Below are 24,531 nucleotides of genomic sequence, written 5' to 3' on the forward strand. Positions count from 1 at the left end.
ATAAGGTAATGTCTCTTAGCCTTATGAAAAGAATTTTTAAAAATTACCCACACTAAAGGAGAAATATGGGATTGGCATTACTACTCTCATAGAGATGGATTTTTTTTAAAGGGTAGAAAAGCTTCCAGCAATTTACTTATATTGATTTAGATGCCTGATTCAACCATCCGAATGCTTCTGAAAATGGATGTCAACGACAGCTGTCAACATAGGCTTCCAGATTTCCCAGAAATCATTTTGAAATAAAAAAAAATTGTATTGAGGTATAGTCAATTTACAATGTTGTGTTAATTTCTGGTGTACAACATAGTGATTCTGTTAGACATTTATATATACATATATATAATATGTATGTGTACACACACACACACACATATATATATATATTCCCTTTCATATTCTTTTTCATTATAGGTACTGAATAGAGTTCCCTGTGCTATACAGTAGGACCTTGTTGTTTATCTGTTTTATATGTAGTAGTTAGAATCTGCAAATTCCGAGCTCCTAATTTATCCCTCCCCACCCCTTTTCACCCTGTGTAACAAATTTTTTAAAAATTTAATCCATATATTTCATACTAAAGAAAATATGGCGTATTCTAACTTCCAAGTGTGCTACAGAAGAAAAGGTGCTGGGGAGATCATGGTCACTGGAATGAATAAATCAGTTAAACTAAGTTCCATAAAACTTCTACTGTCTTTCTTGGGCTCCATCCTGGTCTGGTTTCCTCACTAGTGTTCTACTCCTTTGCTTTTGAAGGGCTTAGAACAGAACTCAGTAACATTTTTCTAAGCAAAGCCATCTAGTAAAATTTCAGGTTTTGTGGGTCATACAGTTTCTGTCACAACAACTGAATTCCACCCTTATAGCACAAAAGCAGTCAAGGTATCACAAATGGGCGTGGCTGTGTTCCAATAACACTTTGGGTGAAATAAAATAAATCTTTGTGGACAGTTAAATTTGAGTCATTATAAATTTCCCATGTTTGACTTTTTATTAAAAACGTAACACCTTTCTTAAAGGCTCTCGGGCTGTACAAAAGCAGGCAGCAGTTCGGATTTGGCCCACAGGCCGTGGTTTGCCAGCCCCTGCTGCAAATCTGGCCATGTCCACTCCAACTCACCCTAAAATTCTCACTGTGCTAAAGACTCGGTGACAGAGCCATGATGGAGATGTTGCCTCCCAAAGTCCAAAGTTTCCTGGGAGAGGAGAAATGGTTCTTCTTTTGACTTCTCTACCTAGTGCTCAGCCCTTTATAGCCTAACTGCCACCTCCCCTTCCAGCTCCATCTCTTCCTCCTCTTACCCCCAAACCAGCCTCCAGGTGCCATGTAAGCTACCTCTAGTCACATCTGACTACCTGCCTTTCTCTAAGTAAGTCAGGTAGTTGTAAACCTCCATGACTTTATTCACGCCTTTCCCTCCAACTAGAACAACCTTGTCCACATCTCTAGTTCATAGACCTTTTTTGTTGTTCCTGAAGGCCCAGTTCAATGTCATTTTTTCTTTTCCCAGGAAAGTAAGGCGAGGACCAGCCCAAGAAGGTAGGACACAGTGGGGAAGTGGCTAATGTCACCTCTGAGGTACTGCCCATTTTTGTCTGGGCACAATCACTGGAACTCCTTGGAGCATGGTTAAATGCCCACATCTTGTCGTGAAAGCTACTGGGCTTCATCACTTTGTACCCAAGTGCATCCAGGCCTGAGGCTGCTGACACTTGACAGGGAGCCACTGATGTAGGGCAGACTGCCCATGTGTACTGTGAATGAAAAAGCAAGGCCTGGGGTGGGGGGAAGGGGTGGGATCCAGTACTGAGTGCCTGCACCATCTACTATGTCTTCACTATTCAGAACTTGTAACTAAAATATTTAAAGAAACTGCTTTTAAATGTAAATTAAAGGGCAAATGGTACACTGTCAACATGCATATAATTGGGTGAATGAATGCACAGACCCAGGTGGGGTGTCCTGGCTGGTGGACAAGGGCTTTTGAGAGTCATGGCATGGTATCAGGTGCTCCATCTACAAAGCAATGATGTTTGAAATGGAGGATGAGGAGGAAGGACTGAAGTCAGAGAGGTTCCTTCTCAATATTTCCAAAGCCTACTTTGTCTGACAGCATGGGAGTCGTTTGGCTCAATAGGAAAGATGGATCCCAGACACTGAAGCTGCAGGGCATGTGGCAGCTGTCCGAGGCTCAGACTCACTTCCTCCCTGGGACCTGCTTACCAGTGTCACCGCTGGGATCTCACAGGAACTCTTACAGAGCTGGCCTTCCCCATTTTTAATAAAAATCCCAATTCCTTTTCCTTCACCTTTTCTTTTTTTAAAAAAAAAAACTAAAATAAACTTTAAGTCTCTAGAGAATTTGTTCATAATCAATGACTCAAGAAGGTGAAAAAATAGAAAGATGAATTTTTAGGAAGGAGAGTGGAAGGGCAAATTTCAAATAAATGAAGGTGTTGTCATCTTTTTAAATTTCATATAGATAAAACAGCAAGTTGATGTAATTGCAAAAAGAGTCACAGGTCTATTATGTCACCATGAGCCATCAGTATCTGACCACTTTGATAATTAAAAAGCAAAATTCTATCATCTTTAAGTTTTAAGTGGGATTGAGGGTTTCAGATACTAACACAACTATCGACTTTTTATTTTTAACCAAATTTTACGAAACTTTCCTATAAAAACAAAGACTGAACAGATCCTAAACTTGCTGACAATGGTCCAACCTGGCTCCCTTTATCTCAATTTTACCTCTGTTTTCTGCACACAACACCTGCTGAGCTATATCATCTTCTAGTTTCTTGCATTTTTCTGTTATGAGTTTCTGAAGATTATTATAAAAGAATGAGACATTTGCAGAAAGTTTTGCATATATTTCTCCTTTGATAGCACTGTAGTTTGCATTCATAAAGATTTTCAGCCAAGAAATTCTAATGTAAATCTAACAGTTTGGCCATTAATGATCATTAGTGTCACATCTAAGAAACAATTCTGGTTGGCGTTATTTATTAAAAGCAATCAGAATGTGCCATTATGGTCCTAATTACAATATTTACTCAGATGTCCTTGTTTATCCACAAGAAAAAATAATGCCAGGCAGCTGCCAGAACTTCTACACCAGGCATGTGAGAAACATGAAGTCCCAGCACAGTGGAATAATGTCCTTGAAGAGAAACACATTTATAAAATGCTTTGTTGATAATAATAATAAAATCTTCTCAATGCATTGATTGCACTTTCATATATATGCAGCAGGTGGGATGAGATGAGACACAAAGGAACTAAAAAGAAGCATCTTCCAGACAAGATGGTAGAATAGCAATGGTTGCTGGCCATACCCATCCCTCCACTCCCCTGCCTGACCCCCGGGTCAACTCTAGAGCAAGTGAAAGAGTTGGCTCACTACTCTAGCTTCATTTCTATTTCACTTGTTTTTGTCTTTATAAAAATTAAGGACTTACTGAGTTTGGCAATGAATTTAAAGTACATTTGCTCAAATTTCTCCATTGTTCGGGTATTTTGTGATAAGAGGGTGTTTCAAAGTATCTAGTCTTGTTAAACACGTAGAAATGGAAATCTCATAAAATCTGTTTTTAAAACTGGATTCTGTATCAGGATTACTGGCAGATTTTACAATGAAACCTGTGATAAATGTGCTTTTTTTCCTTGGCTCTAGTTTTACATTTATTTTTATTATTTTTTTTAATCAGAGTAACACACGTACTTTGTTTTAAAACTCAAATAGTGAATTTTCTAGACAGGGACAGGCAGATCAAAGAGACAGACAGACACCCCAGGAAAATCTTTACATCCCAGAATCCACAACTGTGGCCATGTTACCCTCCTTCCATGCCCCCAGGGAGCTTGTGTCCCCATCCAGGACCTGCCAGAATGCACCATCTCCATCTTTGGGGACTTGTGTTTCATTGTCAAACAGAAATCTCCCCTCCAATTCCTCTAGAGAAGACAATTTTGCTCAACGATATATTTCCATCCAGTTTCGGCAATTCCATTAATTCTTACAGGAGCACATCCTCTGAAGAGGTGGAGCTGTGCTTATTGCAATCAATGATAGTTAACCTTCCTACATACATTTGCTCCTTCTAAAAGCAGAGGGGTGTACTCATACTGTGCCTTGTTTAGGATGAGGTTTGGGAAGTCCCAGGAGCTTGGACCTTAAGAAGGAAGACGTCCGCTGGACTGAGTGGCTGCTTTGGCTGGGCACACAGTTAAGGCATCTCAACAGACGGATGTTGGGATGGGCTTTGCATACCCACCACCACCCAGGGCTCCTTTATTTCAATCTGCTAAGATGACCTATTTTTGAAATGTATCATTGGTTTGTAAAACTGTCATTGGTGGGGGAAATAAGGAAAACTAGTCTACCGACATTCAGGGACTTTTCAAAGTGAGAAAAATCAAGTAAATACTCAACCCCCGGAACTGGTTCAGCCAGTCCTTCTCCCACTTCTCTCACTGTCTTCATCTTCACACAGCTGTGGAAAGAGGGCTTACAGAGGCTTAACAGGGCCTGAGTTCCCCTCTAAGCTTTCAGAAAGGGCAGAAGACAAGTAGCTTTATAAACTGCCAATATAGAAACCAGAAGTTTGGAGTTCAGAAGTTGGGGAGCAATCTCTGACCCTGGACCTCTTACTGGGGAAGAGCAGGCGCCAGTCTCCAAGACCCTGATCCTTCCTTGATGAAGGCTGGGGAGATGGGACCTGCTTCTTGCCTCTTAGCTCAACATTGATCACAAAGGGCAGTAGTCACTGTCCCCCCAGCCCTCATCCAGCCCCGCGTATGCAAGGGGAGCCGTCAGGCAGATGGATCTGGACCTTGTTCACCTCCTGCCCCCCAATAAAGGTGTTATTTGGTGACCTGACTCCCCTCTATCTTAATCTCAGTGAGTCTCAAGCATCTGAGCAATGTGGCAGGTGCATGTGCGTGCAGTAACCTCAGCGTTTCCTGTTGGTCACTGCAGACACAGGTGAGGTGAGGAGGGAAAGCATCTCCTTTATCTTTTTTCTTCCCCCAACAAGAGAGTCCCAGAAGGTGAAGAGGGCAGATGAAAGGTCTTGACAGAGCCAAGAGAGGAAGGAGGATATTCCATTTTTAGGCTTGAGCAAGCAATCTTTGCATATCTACAAGTAGCCCTCAAGTCACTCTCCAGCTGTGGAGTCAGAATTGGATTCAAAGCCACAGACATGAAGATTGTGTCCTAGCCTGGGCAAGCTCACCCACCCATAACAACAGCTCCAGGGGGCTCAGGCATAGGAACATTTTCCTGAAAACAGCTTATTTTGTGTACTCTAGGAATTCTAGGGAGCAAGTATCCAGTGAATACAGAGCTGGGAGTGTATTCTGGGGTTGGGGGTATTGTTGTGGTGGTCCCTAGGAGGGCCAGTGCAAGGCATTAAGGACATGTTGTGTTTGTGGCATTAACATGTCTGGGGAAAAACAACTGGTTTGTGAGGTCTGCCTGCTGGGGTGGGGGGCATCTTCCTAGAGGGGAAGCCCTCCTCACAGAGTCACTCCATGGTAACCTCTTGGTGATTTCATGCAAGACAAAAGTGTCACCTGTCCATCAATATTGGGGGTGTTCATGGCACTGACACACAGAGCCTGAGGAGAAATGAGACAGAGAATGAGAGGAAGCATGGATATTTGAGAGAGAGAGGAGGGAAAGGAATAAAAAGGAGAAAGAATAAAACATCCTGGCAGTGTGTCCGTGATCCTGACTACTTGTCCATCAGGGTTGGGTCACATGGTGGCCTTAATGCACTTGAAGGAGCCATGACGGATTTCCTCCAGGGACACCTGCAGCATTGAACCACAGGTCAGTCCTGACCCGTTTGCTGAGGATATAGGGGTCCTGGGACTTGCCTGGGAAACTTACTCAGCTAACTGAGATTAGAGTGACTGAAGGCACCCAATGGTTCCTAATTCTAATCCACATCCATGTCACCTGGAACAAAACCGTTGAAGGACAGAGGCGCCCATCTGCAGAGATTTTGAAGGGGTTGAAGTTAGCCTAGAGCCTTGAAAGATTAATTTCTGCTTTTTAATATCTATTTAATAATATTGTATTTCCATAATTTCATTTGCTTTTACCAACTTGAAGTTCAGAGACACTCAGCCACCCATTAGGTAGGGGAGGACTAGAGACAAGAGAGCCCAGGGACAAAACGCCCATGCTAGCCATCTTTTTCACGTATCTGAGGCTCAAAGACTTCTCACCCAAGGAGTCTGGAGCTTGAAAGAGCTTAGAGACTGGCCTTGGGTCACACAGTAAGAATTCTTGGATCTCATATCTTTGTTTATCTCCAAATACACATAGGGAATGAAGTACTCAGGCTGGATTTCCATGCCCGTGGTGGCTAGTACAAGATCTGCCCCAAACGCAGAAAGGGGAGTGCCCAAGAGAGATGCCCCAGTCTTGCTCTGTCTCCAGCACTGTGTTTCCCCTCTCTCCAACATGGGGAAAACAGAGGGACCAAATAAACAGTAAAGCTAATTGGCTAAGAGAGGCACAGAACAAATACCCTGTATTCACAATCGAAGCTCACAACATGGTATGAAACAAGGGACCATCGTGCACCTTGCACACCGTTGTTCTTCAGAAGGTTCTGCTGTCACTGAATTCAACCAGAATGGAGCTTTCTGGAGTTATACAACACTGAGCCCTACACCCATGCCTAATGTCAAGGCTATGAAAATGCATGAGTGGCTAGCCACCTGTCATCCATCACAATTCAGGTTCTCATGGGTAGGGGAATTCAGGTGAGAATTCCTGACAGAAAGTTGATAAGGGCTTGGTTTAAAGAGGAAGAGCTTTCCAAAGTTATCAGAGGTTACAGGAGCTTGAGGAAAGGCATGTGGAGATGTTCTCAAAAACATCAGAGTCCTGCATGGGTGTGCCCAAGGATGCAGCAGGACTTCTGGTGGGGTAAGCTGGTGTGTTTGCTGGAGGGACTAAACAACAACCGTCATAGTTTTGGGGGCTACGCACTTGGCATAGAGGCTGTAGGACCACTGACCTGGTAATGAAGAGTACGGGTTTGCACAAAGAGCTTCCAGTAGCAACAATGATGGGCCAAAGATCTTTCCTAAGTATTTTATGGAAGTGTATATCTTGCTAAAGAGAAAATGTTGCCCACAATATTGCCTGATATGGGGGGGGGTCTCCTCACTCTACTAAATTGAGTCTTAGTATAATTCAATTTTTAAAAGTTAAGCTATTATATCATTTTAATATTTACAACTCTTTGAAGTAATAGATTCTGTTTAACTTTTAAACAGAAGAGTAAATAGAGGCATAGAGAGGTAAGTACATACTTAGTGGGCTAGGATAGGAGCCAGGGATGAGAACTGCCTTTTATCCTGAGGAGTCATTTAAATGCAAATGATAGAGAACAAAATTCAGCTGTTTTAAACAAAAGTGAAAGTATTGACTCTGTGACTGACAAGTTTGGGACTAAGGTTGTATTGAAACCTTGGGTTGTTCCAGGAGCTCAACTGCTGTTCTCGGGATTCAGCTTCCCTCTTTCTTGGCTCTGTTGTTCTGTGCTTCTTCGTTCTTAGGCTTCTTGTGTGGAAACATGCCTGCCAGCACGTTCAAAGTGAGATTCTCTAGGTGCAAGGGCCCCTATGTTGCCTCGTTCACAAGAGTCCCTGCAAAAGTCTTATTGCTCCTGGTTGGGTCACATGCCCATCACTGACTCAAACACTGGGGGTGGAAGGCTTCCTTTGACTGGGTCGAGTCACATTATCCACCCTTGAACTAGGGTGACAGTGTCACCCATGGACTGAGACTGAAGAATTGAGGTGGTTTCCCTAGAAGTGACTTTCGCTTGTTTGATTGATTCTCACTGTATCTCAATGAGCTGTACTCCTTCTTGGTTACCACAAAATTCTTAATTGATTTGAGTTCACAGTAGATATAACAACACATAAAAACAAAACTAACAATTCAGATTCTCTGTTGTCTCTCACTCAGTGGAAAATAAAACATTACTTTATAAAACATTAACTCATTTACAGAGATCATTAAATAGTGAGACCATAAAACCAAGTTCCCAATCGTTGCTGCTACCAATTGGAAATACCTTTTCAACTGCAAACAAACAAACAAAAAAATCTTTTTAACTAAAATGAATAGAGAGGGAAAAAAATCTACAGAAATGGAAATGAAAAAAAAAAAAACTTCTATTGCTGCTTGAGATTCACCTCGGTAAGCTAAGAAAACACATACTGAGCTGAAGTTTCCCATGAGGTGCACATTCCAGGCCATGCAGCCTGGCTGGCTCCATCAGGTGACTCCAGTGCACACCTCAGTGAATGAGCCCCAAAGCTGTTAAAAGACTATTTTTTTTTAAAGAAGGTGTAATAATGACTCTCATGCAGATATAAAATGAACACTTGTCTAAGGTTTAACTAACTAACTAATGAGGGAACAAGTGTTCTGACTGGTTCAAAGGGGAAATCCAAAGAATCACATATACCTAGAAAGACAAGGAATGCTGAAATAAATTTACATATGGATGAAGAATAGGTCTGTTCATAGGGCAACAATCAATTGCATTCCACTGGACACAAGTTCTTTAATATCTATGGACAAGAATCATTTATATTAGTATCAGGTTTACACAACTTACAGAGTTGTAAAATAGCTCAAAGACCATGAAAATACAAAAATCTGTTGCATTTCTAATAAACACTAATAATGCACTATCAGAAAGAGAATTTAAGAAAATCCCATTTACAATTGCATCAAAAAAGAATTAAATACCTAGGAATAAATTTATCCAAGGAAGTGAAGACTTGTATAATGAGGCACTGGTGACAGAAATTGAAGACACAAAGAAATGAAAAGGTAGTCCATGCTCATGCATTAGAAGAACACATGTTGTTAAAATGTCCATGCTACCCAAAGCAATCTACAGATTCAGAGCAATCCCTATTAAAATCTCAACAGCATTTTTTCACAAAAATAGAATAAAGAATCCTAAAATATGTATGGAACCACAAAAGACCCCAAATAGCCAAAACAATCTTGAGAAAGAACAAAGCTGGAGGCATCACAGTAGCTGGTATCAAACTATATTACAAAATTATGGTAATCAAAACAATATGTTATTGGCATAAAAACAGACACATAGATCAATGGAACAGAGTAGAGAGCCCAGAAATAAACCCACCCACTTATGGTTAATTACTTTATGACAAAGAAGTCAAGAATATAAAATCAGGAAAGGACAGTCTCTTCAATAAACGGTACTGGGAAAGCTTGAGAGACACATGGAAAAGAATGAAACTGGATTGCTATTTTATACCATACACAAAAACTAACTCAAAATGAACTAAAGACTTGAATGTAAGATCTGAAACCATAAAACTGTAAAAGAAACAGATAAACTCTTTGACATTAGTCTTGGCAATGATTTTCTTAATCTGACATCAAAAACAAAAGCAAAAATAAGTGGAACTACATCAAACTAAAAGGTTTCTGCACAGCAAAGGAAACCTATCAGCAAAATGAAAAGGCAACCTTCTGAACTGGAGAAAATATTTGTAAATCATTTATCTGATAAGGGATTAATACCCAAAATATATAAATAACTCATACAACTCAATAGCAAAAAAAAGATTAAAAATGGGCAGAGGACCCAAATACATATTTTCCCAAAGAAAACATACAAATGGCCAACAGGTACATGAAAAGTGCTCAACATCACTAACCATCAGGGAAATGCAAATCAAAAGAATAATGTGATATCACCCCACACATCAGATTGGCTACTATGAGAAAGAAATAACAAGGGTTGGTAAGGATGTGAAGAAAAGGGAATTCTCATGCCCTGTTGGAGGAAATGTAAATTGATGCATCCACTGTGGACAACATTACAGACACTCCTCACAAAATTAAAAATAGGACTACTATGTGATCCAGCAATTCCACTTCTAGGTATCTATCCAAAGAAAACAAAAACACTGAATTGAAAAGACATCTGCCCCACCATGTTCACTGCAGTACAGTAGCCAAAATGTAGAAGTAACCTAAGTCTCCAACAATAGATGAATGCATAAAGAAGATGTGCTGTGTATCTCTTCAATGAAATATTATTCAGTCATAAAAAAGAAAGAAATCTTGCTATTTGCAACTACATGGATAGAACTTGAGGGCAATATGCTAAGCGAAATAAGTCAGACAGAGAAAGACAAATACTGCATGATCTCACTTATTTGTGAAATCTAAAAAACAAAAAAAACAAAAAAATAAGCTCATAGATTCAGAGAACAAATAAGTGTTTGCCAGAGGTGGGGGCAGGGTGAAGAGACTGGGTAAAATGGGTGAAAGAGGCCAAAAGGTACAAATTTTCAGTTATAAAATAAATAAATCATGGGGATGTTAATTTTTTTAATTTTTAAAAGGACTATCAAAGGTATTCACTGTTCAAGACAGTGATTCTTCTTATTGTCATTTCAAAGTCGTTCACAATACTTCATAACATTCCAATACGCCTCAAAATGTGTCTCATTTAGTGAAAGTAACTGTGATTCTTATCCGTGCTATATTCTATTATGTTAGACACTAAAGCTGTGATTTCTCTCAACCTCCACGTCTCACACTGTTTTTAGGAAATAGCTGCCTTAGTTTTTGCTTGAATCTTGTCTTTTTAGAACTAAATTGTAAGTCCACAGAGGTTGGGCCAATCTAGTTCACTTTATTATAATCAAAACCACCTATCTCCACTGTATAAGCATCAAAATTGCATACCTCTTTCTTTAATTACATTTCCCTGACAATTTAGCTCTCCTCAACAGTTTCTTGTTTTGCAGAATTTGCTTATAAAATTCCTCATAGTTGAGGTCAAAATTCCATTTGTGTTGGAACATAGCTTCTACAGTAACCAGATCGAACATATTTCATTCTTTTGTCCATTAAACATTCTTAAATGAGAAAACATGCTAACGTTAGCACATAAACCAGTATACTAAGCATGTTCAGGCATAAAGTTAACAAGTCTGAGAACTTTTCAAGTTGGATGTCTTAAAACACATGCTGCCATCTTTCCTAACATAATTTGCTTTTTCATTTTTGAGAATTACGTTGAATCTCTTGATCAACTTTTTAAAATGTTGCCCACTGACAGAAGAAAAGCATTCTCATCAATTTTTTATTGAAGCCATTCCAAAAGATACTCATGGTAAGCATTATAATAACTGTTCACTCCAAGTAGGAATTACCCTTCCTATTTATAAATAACGTTGTTGTCCCTTTTAGGAATAGCCGTGACACTTCAAAAAGTTAAAATGTAGTCTTTTTTTTTTTTTTTTTCTTTAACACATTCAGCAATTCTTTAAAGCAAGAAAGTACTTCCATAACACTATTTGCTCTTTTGGTTTGCATAATTCTGTTGCTCAACAGAGATTAAAAACTTTCAACACACCATAAATAGGCTTCTCTTAATAAATTATTTTAAATATCAATAAGAATTTTTGAGGTCTTTTCTTCAGAACTGATTAAAATTTCAGTGCTTCAAATAAACTGAGGATTCTCTCAATTGCATTTATTAAGGAGAGCCATGTTTTTCAACATAAGAGAATTGAAAAATGCTGAATGCCAACTGTTTTATAGATGTTTTACCAAACTTTAAAGGACTAGCTAATCTTATGCTAATTGTCCCATAAAACTTTTTACCTAGCTCAATTCATGAGGCTAATATAACTCATTAATTATAATGTAACGTAAGACATTTCAAAACTAAATAAAGGCAATATAAGAAAAATTCACTTGTGAATGTAGATGCAACTATGCAAATAAAATATTACCTAAGAAACATGTCCTTTCATATGTTTTAAAAATCATTTTCAATGATTAGGATATACCTCAGGAATATAGGAATGGTTCAATGTGAGCAAATTTACCAATACACTTCACCACAATAATAGATTACAGGAAAAAAATTATATAATTATCTTAGTAGATGCAGAAAAACATGCACACACTTTTGAAACGTAAATGTAAATTTACTCATCTTAAAATGTTGCAGCAAACAGGGAACTTCCTTAACTGGATAGCAGTTATATACCAAAAATAAAACAAATGCTCAATGGAGAAAGCTTAATGACATCTCTTTTAATATTGGCTACAAGACATGAAGACACATTTTAGAAAAAATTTTTTTCTTTTTAAAATCTCTACCTGGAAAAAAAATCTACCTGTAAATTTGGTTGAAAGTTCATTATATTTATATATTAATTTGGAAGAAATGAGATCTTTGTAATGTTAAGTTATCCGATCCAACAGCATGAAAATTATGTGCATTTTTAGAAGTAGCAATTGCCTCTAGGAAAAGTAAAGTGTCACACAAAAAGGGGGAATGATAATTTTAAAATACTTGACTCTGCTATGAACAGTATTTACATAAACATAATAATGCAAGCACTGAATGTTGATTTAACAAAGAAATTCTTTGGAAGGATGGAGAGTGGAAAAAGAGTGTCACTTCAGATGCTAAAATTCTCATCTGTCCTAACAGGAAACCAGTAGATAATGCCAAAATGAAAATAAATCAAGAAATATCATTATAAGCATAATCTTAAGAAGTAAGCAAAACAGTACAAAACAAAACAACTAAGATAGCTAAAATATTTCCCTTTAGAGAATGTGATTGGGGTGGCAGGTGTGACTGGTGAAAGAGATTACTATTTGTAGTTACCACACCTTTGGTACTATTTGATTTTTTCAACTTTTATTAAAAATGTTTTTAAAGCATTTTTAAAGAAAAGAATTAGTAAAAGGAAAACATGTGTGCTCTGTGTGAAATCCAGCCCAGCTCCTTCAGAGAATTATTTCTTCCTTCACTGAACCCCAATAAGATTTTGCACATTGTAACATGATAGCCCTTCTCATATTTTACAGTCATTTACAGCCATTTAAAAAACCCTATGTTCCTCTCTGCTGGCTCCTTCTTCATAACTGTCCCCTCTAGCCCACCATCATTTTTGAGTTGTTCCAGTCACCACAGAAACAACTCAATTGCAATTTTCCCTCCTCCATTTTTGACTGTGAGATTCTGGAATTTCTTATTCATGTCTCTCTCGGTGCCTAGTTCAAACTACAGAATATAGTAGGTGTTCAATGAATGTTTACTGAATAAATAAATTAGATAAAATATTGAATGAATAACTGAATCTCTGTTTCTGAGAATCTCAATAGAGCCTACAAATGCATTTTCCATCCATTAAATATTAATATAGAAGACAGCAAAGCTTCCCGTAAGAATTGCTATCTGTTCTTTAGAAAACGTTTTAGTTGTTTTATTACAATGTAAAAAAACAACATTGTTTACATTGCTTAATATAAGGTGCTTGGGAATTGTACACACCTACCAGTGTCAAAAAGGTTTAAGATGTACAGGCTCCCAAACTCATTATGACTGAAAATCAGCTCTTAACAGTACACCAGCTATATGTAACTGTAATTGTTACAAGACCATCTTCAGGTGGTGAGACCACCTTATCAGAGAGGTATCTCCTGTGCACCCTCCTTAAAACTGTCACCCTCACCCCCTTCGTTGCCACTGCCAGAACTCCCTGTCATCTTCTTCATCTACTTTTCTCTGTAGTATTTTCCTATAACCAGGGAAGTACACTTGAGCTTTGGTGTCCAGAGACTTTACTGGGGCATCACGGTCAACATAAAAACCTTCTGGGGTGTTGGACATATTCTGTCTTGACATGGGTAATGGCTGCACAGGTGTCTACACATTCGTCAAAACCTTTGAAATTTGTGTCTTTTACTATATATAGATGACACTTTTGTAAACTTCTCTTAGCATTTAAAAATTAAAGAGTTTAAAAGATAAAATTTGTGCAATTTTCTGTTTTGTATGCTACAATAAAACATTTTTTTAAAAAGATACTCTTTGAGAATCTCCAACTATCAGCAGTTATTGTGGACTGAATGCTTGTGTCCCCTTAAAATCCCAATCTCCATGTGGCTGTCTTCGGAGACAGGGCCTCTAAGGAAGTAATTAAGGTTAAATGGGATCATGAGGGTGGCGTCTGATGTGACAAGATTAGCATCCTTATAAGAACAGACACCAGAAAGCTTGCTCTCTCTCTACACAAAGACAAGGTCACCTGAGCACACAGTGAGAAGACAGCTGCCTGCAAGCCAAGAGTTTTCAGAATGAAACCTGCATTGCCAGTACCTTGATCTTGGACTTCCCAGCCTCCAGAACCATGAGAAATAAACTTCTGTTGTTTAAGACACTCAGTCTGCAGTATACAGATAGGGCAGCCCAGCAGGTAATACAGTAGTGTAATCACAGCAGCCCTGGCTACTGCATCCTGAAACCCCACACCATGTTAGAGTTGAGGCCACTCTCCCCGCCAGCTACTCCACACCAGTCATCGAACATGACAGGGATACGAAGGCAGGCCTGTTCCTAGGAGAGGTAGAACTCCTCTCATGGGCAGCTTTGGCTCTTGATTCCCCATCAATCTCATCCAAACTTCCCTAGAACCACACCATCGTCTAAAGACCTTTCCTTCCCTCTCTCCCTGACAGCAGTCATACCTGCACTGCAGTCTGATAGCATTCCCAACCACCTCCACCTCCTTCCCTGTCATCCGTCACAGATGTTTTCCCCAATACATCTTTCGCATGTACAATACCATCATGGTATCTGCGTCTCAGAAAACCCAAACTAGCATAACTCCTTAGAAAAAGGTCAAGCGATCAAGTGAACAAATTAAAAATCAGCCATCAGTTAACAAAAATAGTTAGAATATTACAGAAACTTAAATGTCTACATATGTGACAAATGTACCTGTCTAATCACTTAAAGTGGTATTGACTGTGAGATCCAAGGGAATTGAGCTTTCTTTGAAACCACTGTTTCTTTGAAACTGTAGCTTATTGAAAACGGCTATCCAGTCTCACAACACATCGTTTTAGCTTCTCACCACAACTCTGCCCCGAGCTTAAACAAGACAAATCCAATTGATGGTCTTTAGTCGTTGTCTATTATCAAGGACTTGCAAATAAGGCTGCTGAAATAAATCAGGTTACAGAGATCAAGAAGAAGGGCATTCAGCTACTGAGGACCTTGAGGGACTGGCTGTATCTGGGAAGCTCTGGAAACATCTTTATTCAATTACTTAAAGTGATCCAGTCCATCAGGCTACTTCAGGCAGAAGAGAGCGTGTAACAGCAGCACTTAATCTCAACTTGCCCTGCCAGTGACTCCTCCCTGCAGCTGCAGTTTGCAGATGGGATTGTTCTGTCACTGCCCACTTGCAGCAGTGACCCTGCGATCACAGCAGGGTGGCCTGAGATTGGTCAACACGTCATAAACGTTCTTCTTCTAAGAACTCTGAAGAGTCGTGTCACGTGAACATTTTGTGCTTCCTAAACACTGAAACAGACAAGCTAAAGTGCACTGGATCCTCTTCTTAACTGGATGGTCATGGCTTTCAACTTGGAACTGCAGTTTACTCTTTGGTTGTTGTTTTCATAAAAACAAAAAAGGAGGGGGTACTCAGGGAACCCACAGGTTCTGATTCTCTAGGGGAAAAGGACAACCTATTCCAGTTCAGGCTGACTCTCTACAACAGATGTTTCTTTTCTGACTATATAAGAAAGCCCTACTCTATTTCCCTAGTCTACTCACTCTCCCACTCGAATTCACTAGTTTTCCTTTATCCTCAAACCTCCAATACCTCCTCCCAGTCTTCACTCACAGCTGAAGACGTTGCTTCCTGCTCTCCTGAGGAAAGGAAAGCAACCAGCAGAGAACTTCCATATACTCCTGCCATCACAAACTCATACATCTACTGGCATCATGCACGTATACTCTGCCTTCCTGTTACCATCTGGACTGTCCAGGCTCACAGCGAAAGCCAAGCATCCACCTGCACCGGTCCCCATTCTCACCTTCTCAAGGCTGTGACATTTCTTTGTTCTCTCCTGCATCATCAGCATCCCTACTGCTGCTGGGTCATTCTCTTCAGCATACAGACCCGCTGCTGTTTTGCCAATCTCTGAAAACAATCAAAATAACAATCCCAACCCCATCCATGACAATAACAAAACCTTTGCTCCTCCCACCCCTAGAAGCTGCCCCATATCTCTGCTTCCCTTCACGGCAGCATAAGGCCTCAGGCACTATCTATCCTCACTGTCTCTCATGCCTCTGCCTTCACTCTCCCTCCAGTGAGACTTTCCCCAGATTCACCACCAAAACCGCTCTTGTTAAGGTCAACAATGACCACAGCATTCCTAAATCTAAGGATAATTCTCAGTCTTCATCCTATTTGACCCATCGGCAGCATTTGACCTCGCTGAATGCTCCCTCCTCCTTGACATACGTTTTTCCCTTCACTTCCTGGTTACCACGCACTCCTGGTTTCCGAGCTACTTCTCTGGTTGCTTCTTGGTCTCCTCCACTGGGTCCTCTTCCTTCCCTCGTTTGAGCACCATGGGACTCAGCTGGGACCTGTTCTTTTCTCCACCAGCGCTCACTGTCTTTGTGATCTCGTCAGCTCCACAGCTTTAAGGAACATCTTTATCCCAGTGGCACCCCGGTGTACATCTCTACCCTGCATTCTCCTTTCAACTCCAGGCTCATATCCACTCGCTGGCTCCACACACCTAAAAGAAGTTTGAAACTGAACATCGCAAAAAGCCAAATTGTTTACCTTCCCCACCACAGATAATGGCAAGTCCTTCCTTCCAGCTGCTCAGGCCAAACACTGTACAAGTCCTCTCTTTCTCCTACTCCCTTATTCAACTTGTCATAAATAAATTTCTGCTGACTCAAAGTTCAAACTACATCCAGAATATGACCTCTTCTCAAGACTTCTGCTGCCGCTGGTCCAAGCCACCATCACCTCTCATCAGGATTACAGCAGTCGCCTCCTAACTGGTCATCCCACTCCCACCCTTGCCCCTCTTCTATCAATTTTCCACCTGACAGCAAATTTTTTTAAAATGGCAACCAAATCATGTCATCTTTGTGCTCAAAACTCTCCACTGGCTCCCACTTCTTCTTCTTTTTTCCTTTTTTTTAAATCAAGGCCCTCTACAAAGTCTGGCCCCTTCTTTGTTCTGATGCTGTACTAACCCCCTTCATTCAGCCTCACCCCAGCCACACTGACATCCTTACTTTTCCTCAACTCAGCACAGCATGCCGCTACCCTAGGGCCTTTGCGTTCATTACTTTCTCTGCCTCAATTGCTCTTTCCTCAGACGGTCTTCAAAGCTTTCCTTCCTCCAATATTTTCCTTTCTGTGCCTCATTTTCCTCATTAGTAAATTGATAAAATTGAGATAATACTACTACCCAACTCATATGTATGTAGGTGAGACTGTTTTGACATCAATGGAATCACAATATGTATATCATTCTACAATTCCCTTTTTAACACTAAAGTTAGTCTTTGAAATGACACATATCAGTTACAGGAGCTTTCTCACTTTGACCTCATTCATTTTAACTGCTGCATTGTATTCCACAGTATAGATATGTAATACTTTATTTGTAAGGATACTCATAATCTATTTTCTCCTATCAAAAACAATTCTCCAAGGCCTCTTTGCACAAATGCAAGTGTTTATTCAGGATTAATATCCAAAAGTGGAGTTGTTGGGTTCAGGGATGTGCATATTTCTAAAAAGGATCCTAAAAAAATGCTCTCCATAAGTCACGCCTGTTCACATACCTGCACATTTCTCCACCATTGGATGCTAGTAACCTTTCATCTTTGCCAGCCAAAAGAGAATTCTGTCAATTCCCAATGATTTGAAATGTCATCTTTATCATAAGCCAAGATACTGTATATATTCAAGTGCCATATCTTATCCTATTGGTGTTTTTGTGTGTTTTAATGCCTGACAAGAAAAAAGCCCCCCTTGCCAGGGGCTGGAAAGGGGGAAATGGGGAGCTATAGGTCAAAGGGTACAAACTTTCAGTTATAAGTTTTAAGTATCTAATATGCAGCATGGTGACTGTAGTTAATAATGAAGTATTATATATTTAAAAGTTGCTGAGAGTAGGTCTTAAGCATTCTCACCACACACACACACACACACACAGACACAGAGAGCTAATTGTGAGGTGATAGATGTGTTAACTTGATCTTGGTAATCATTCCATAGTGTATAAAGTATATCAAATCATCTAATTGTACTCTTTAAATATATTTAAATTATATTTGTCAGTTTTTCTTGATAAAGTTGGGGGGAAAAGACAAATAGCTTCCATTACTCTTTTCTCAAATTTTTGTTAGCTATTCTTGCTTGTTTATTTTATTTTATTTTTTATTGAAGTATAGTCAGTTTACAATGTTGTCATTTGCTTGTTTATTTTCCCATATAGGCTTTGTGATCAGGCTGTCAAGTTCCAATAAAAGTCCTACTGGTAATTTTTGGAGGAGGATCATGTTAAATTTATAGATTAATTTAGGGAGAAATGACATGTTCATGATACTGAATCTCTTGTTCAAAAACATGGCATGCCTTTCTGTTCATTCATGCCTTCTTTTTCACATCCTTCAGAAGCCTTTTCAAATATTGATTGTTCATGTTTCTTGCCATGTTTTCTTGTATTAGGTCATCTAGCAAACCACATATGTAAAGATGTTCTGTTTATTAATTTTGTGCCAGCCAACTAGATGCTTTGTATTATTGTTTGTGAAATATTTTAGTTGTTTTTCATAGATTTTCTAGAATAATCATATCAGCTCCATATAGTAATAATTTAATCCCCTCCAATTTGATTTTTATGTCTATTTGCCAATTTTTTTCTTTTTTCTCATTGTGCTTGCCAGTACATCCAAAATCATTGAAGCATCATTATTAGTAGGAATAGGGATGCTTCTAGTGGATGTGTGTCATTGTTTTCAGTGCCCAGCACTTAAACCCCCTTCTAGGTTTGGGGAATTACCCACCTGATGAGTCATGGTAGACAAAAATAGTTTCTTCTAAAGGAGATCAAAATGCTAGATATTTACTTTGCTAGCCTCTCTTGCAGCTAGCGCACAAGCATGTGACCTTTGTTCTGTCACTCAGATGCACCTAGGCCAGAAGTTGGCAGGGAATTCTCTCCTTATTGGGCCAGTTGGAGCACAGCATCTAATCTTCATTTTTGTTTGTTTGTTTGTTTCTATTGGGAACTGTATGGTCTAATGGGTTATGGTCATATATGGAAAATCTGTTACTTTTTGAATTTTAATATTTTATCCAATTGCTATAGCAGTACAGAATTACATCAATGTGTCATTTTATTTTCTTGGATTTTCTGGGAAGATAACCATGATGCCTGCAAATGCAGTAATGTTTTTTTTTTTCCATTCCTTTCAAGTATTTACCTGCCTAATTTATTTTTTGTGTTACTGCACTGGCCAAAACTTCCAATACAATTACCAGTGATTAGCATCCTTATGTTGTTTCCACAGGTAAAAAGAATGCTTTCAATGCTTCATTATTATATCTGACTTTTGCTGTAGGTTTCTAAGAGACACTCTTTATAAAGTTTGGAAGGTTTCCTTTCATTCTTTGTTTTTAACATGAATTGGTGTTGAATTTTTTCAATATCTATTGAGATAATATATGACTTTTCTTCTCTGAATTATTAACTAGTGAATTTAATTAGTAGTTTATCTAATATTGGAACTTCCTTGTGTTTCTACTGTTAAGGCCTATCTGGTTATAATACACTATTTTTTTAAATGCATGTATGATTTATGATTTTGTTTGTTAACTTTTACATTGGAATCCTGCATGTCAAGTTTATTAGTGAGTTTTGCCTGTGGTTTTTTTTTTCTGTGTGCACAAACCTTGTTAAATTTTAGTACAAAGGTCACATTAACCTTGCAGAATGAGTTAGCATTGTTTTCCAGCTTTTAGATTCTCTGGAGCAGTTCATACACCATAAGACTTGTCTACTTCATAAAAATTTGATAGATACCACCCTTAAAAACTTGTGGGGCTGGTGAACATTTTAAGGGATAGATCTTTCCCTTTATTTTCAGTCTCTTCAGTTTTATCTATTCAGACTTTATATTGCTTGAGTCAACTTTAATTTTTTAGAAAATTTGTCTAATGCTCAAATATATTGTATAAAAGGGTAATATTAATATAGGCGATTGACAGATATTAATTGAATGAAGGAATTAATCACCTAATCTTTTTAATGTTCTCCAAATCTGTGGTCAGATGTTCTTTCTTATTCCCAATGCTATTTATATAAGAATTTTTTCTTGATTCAATATGCCAAGAATTTACCCATTTTATCATTTTTCTGAAAGAAATAATGTTTGTTACTTTGTAAGAGAAAGAGGCACATTATTATTATTTACAAGTGAATAGATTTTTCCTGGGGATTTTTTTATACTCATTTCTAATTTTTTATACCATAACTAGTAAAAATAGACAGAATAATTTGATTTCTTGGAATATATGTTGAAATATATTTTGTCTTATTTTTGTCTAATGGATGGTGAATATTTGTGATTGCCCCACCTGAGTTTTTTTAATGTCTTTTTTTGATTTTATGGGTACAAAACCTTATGAACATAGAAATATACATATATAGATAAATACATATATAGATAGCTTGTTAACTGTTACTAAAAGCCCTCAAATCTTAATTACTTGTTTACTCAATCTGTCAATAATAATAGGAATTAAAGTCCCTCTGCTGCTGAGCATTTGGCACAGGTGTCTTGGTAGATACCAACCCTCTTTACCAACAGAATATTGTTCTCCAACTAATCACTCTCACAATTGCACCAGGGATATTTTCTTCAAGACTTAAGCATCTTTATTACTGCTCTCACTTCTTACACTCCTCTCCTCCTGGACCTCTCTCCCATCTGCCTTCTCTTGCCTAGAGTATAGTGATAAATGGAATGATCACCATTCTCTGGTTCCTAATTCAAATAAATCAACCTACATTAAGAAACTAGGGAAACTGAAATAGAAACTGGCATTGAATCAGTGGTTCATCAACTGGAGGTGACTTTGCCTCCCAGTCTGGAGACATTTTTAGTTGTCACATGGGGGGAGTACTACTAACATTTACTGGTAGAGACCAGAAATGCTCCTAAACATCCTGAAACGTACAGAACAGCATGCCTCAAAACAGAGAATTATCTTGCCCAAAATTTCAATAGTGCCAAGATTGAGAAACCCTGTATTTAGGTGATATTAAAGAATTATTAATTTTATAAGGTATGATAACACAGTGATCAGGGTTTTATTTTTTTCAAGCCCTTATTTATTAGAGCTGCATATGTAAACATGTAAAAGAGTGAAAAAAACATAAGATTTTGAGATTTGGTCTGAAATTCTTTTTTAAAAAATAGGAGGAGAGTAAATTAAATAAGATGAAAAAAATATCAGTTTTTGAAGCTGGGTGATGGTTACATAGGCGTTCATTAGGTCTATTTTTATGTTTGAAAAAATCTGCAATATAAAGCTTAAAATATTTCAATTAGATTAAAATACTAGACATTTTATGACACTTTATAATCTGTTTATTCTTAATAATATAAAATAAAATAAATATTATTTAAATTTCAATAATTTTATAAAAAGCATGTGTTGGGGGATCAGACCCGGAATGGAGTTCCTCTTTGCCACCTAATAGCTGAACAGAAAATGGAGAGTGTTTTGAGTGAAAGGATGACATCAATAAAGGTATGTCATGAGACAGTGAGGAACATGCCTACATAGAGGAGCTGGTATGTTGCCTGGTTGCAAATAGGACTAGATGAGGTAGGTCCAGACTATGGAGATGCTTAAAAGTGAAGCAGGGAAGTGAAGAGTAGCACTATTTACAATAGCCAAGACATGGAAACAACCTAAATGTCCATCAATAGATGACTGGATAAAGAAGTTGTGGTAATATTTATTCAATGGCATACTACTCAGCCATAAAAAGAATAAAATAATGCCATCTGCAGCAACATGGATGTATCAGGAGACCATCATTTTAAGTGAAGTAAGCCAGAAAGAGAAAGAAAAATACCATATGGTATCACTTATATGTGGAATCTAAAAAATAGACAAATGAACTTATTTACAAAACGGAAACAGACTCACAGACGTAGAAAACAAACTAATGGTTACCAAAGGGTGAGTACAACAAATAGAGAAAAGGGAGGACATCTGACATTATTTGCAAAGGACTGATTATTCACGGAATCAAGGAATCTTCCTGACGAACAAGCAAACTGGAAGGACAGGAGGTGGTGGTCAGAGAGTAGGATATCTGAAATTGAGACTTCAGATGATTCCTACCCTGACACTCTGTCCTGCTTAATTAATTGTCTTTGATGAGAGAAAAAGCAGCTATGATCCACTCTGGGCACAGCAAGAACCATGAAACCTCTTTTTGGTTCTGACACCTCGTGAAGCTGCACAATCCCTTTACTAAAAGTGAACGGGGATTTTTTTAGGACGTGGGATGACACCCAGATGGTTTATGAATGCATGACAAGTCTCACTTAATCCAGGATGCTGGGGTTGGGTGGGGTACTGATGTGTGGCAGTGGGAGCCTGGGGAGTGAGAAAGTGTCTTAAGGCCTTTCTGGGGCAGAGATGAGAGAGTTTTAAAAAGAAGTGAATGAACGAATGAGGGGAATAAGTGCTGCTTTCTAAATGTTCCCTTAAGATCAGCACTGGCTGCACATCGATTGGCATGCATCAAAGAGAGATTATAATCCAAAATTAGTCGATAACTTTGATTTTATCATAGTCAGTTCTTTTAATAAGACCACAAAGAACCTCATCTATTTCAGAAAGGATTACCCAAAAGGTTAACATCTACTTTTGCACCGATAGCTCAGAAAAGGATCTGACTTCAAGCTGGATGAGAATGGATTCTTTTTGTTACTCAGTGGCTATCCAATAGCAGAAAGGTCAGTATGTACTTGTTAAATTATGAACAACAAAAGTAGCCTTGTGTCTTCCTGTGGTTGTTCAGGGCAGATACAACCATACCTGAACCAGAAGTGCTCACTCAGCCGTATGAGTGTACTAAGCTATCAATAATTTCTGTTCTTTTCCACACTTTTTTACTGTTAGGCTCAGTGCCCACCTCTCCCCCAGAGAGCAGGGAAGTAAAGCGGAAAAGATTAACTTAAAGTCCACCACATTGCCCTTCGTTCATTTTTCCAACCAATAATTTATTGAGAACTTCCTATGAGCTGCACACTCTGCAGGTGCTCTGAATAGAGGCCAGAGATAATTCTAGCCCTTGGGAGATTACAGTCTAGAGAAGATGGAGAAACAGGGTCTTTCAAAATTGAGGAGAAAATCTTGTTACTAAGATTCATTCGATTTTTTCCATAATTTTGTAAGGTGTGTGCCAAGTACTCTGTTAAGCCCTAGGAATTAATACAGATATGCAGACATAGTCCCTGCCTTGATTGAGCCATTATGTGGGCAAAGAGGAGGTAATCCTGCCTAGGGTAATCAGGGAAGTCTCCTTGGAGGAGCTGCCCTTCTGTTGAATCCCGAATATAGACCAGAAGCCTCAAGCAAAAAGGCAGGGGAAAACATTCTGAGCAAAGCATCAGAATCAAGAAATTAAGATGCATTTGAGAAACTGCAAGTAAATTAGCATGGCTGGAACTAACCTCTGGGTGTGGGGCAGCAGGGAGAGATGAGGCATGTATATCATGTTAAAACGTTTAAACTTACTCTGGAGATGATGGTAAGCTCTTTAAGGATATTTAAGGATTTTTTTGAGCAAGGGAATAACATGATTGGGCCATATTTTAGATAGATTATTCTGTAGCAATATAGAAATTGGCTTTATGTCAGGCAAGACTGGGAGCCAGGAGTACAATTAGAAACTCCATGACAAGAAATAATAAGGATCTGAATTAACAACAGCACTGAGATAAAAATATGATACAGAGTGAATTTGAGAAATGTTTAGTAAAAATAGGATTTGCGTGGGTGGTTAGAGGAGAAATGAAAGGATTAGAGGAGTCAAGGATGGCTTTCAGGTGTCTGTTTTGGGCTAGATTGTGGCATCGTTGACTAATATAACAACCAGAAAGGAAACATGCTTCAAAGTAGATGCAATTTTCAAGGTAAATGCATCATGATGCAGGTTTTGCACTAAGGGAAAAAGTGCGGTAAAACAGGCTAGGTTAAACATGTAAGTTAAATATTTAGGAAAGAGACTTTATCAAAATTAAAAATTTTTTCTCCACTAAAGACTCTGTTAAAAGACAGGCCAATATACAAAGAACTCTCACAAGTTAGTAGTCAATAAACAATCCAGTTAGAAACTGGGCAAGATCATTCATCAAAGACAAGAAAAGATATTCCACCAAAGAGCACACAAAAAGTTATTCAATATCATCAATCATATTAATGAAAACTAAAGTGCAATGAAAATTAGGACCACAAAAAGATATCACCATATACCTATTAAAATGGCTAAAGTAAAAAATTTTGGTAACACCAAATGCTGGCCAGGATGCAGAGAAACTGGATCC

The sequence above is a fragment of the Vicugna pacos genome, chromosome 4 (genome assembly GCF_048564905.1).
Source record: "Vicugna pacos chromosome 4, VicPac4, whole genome shotgun sequence".
Lineage (NCBI taxonomy): Eukaryota > Metazoa > Chordata > Mammalia > Artiodactyla > Camelidae > Vicugna > Vicugna pacos.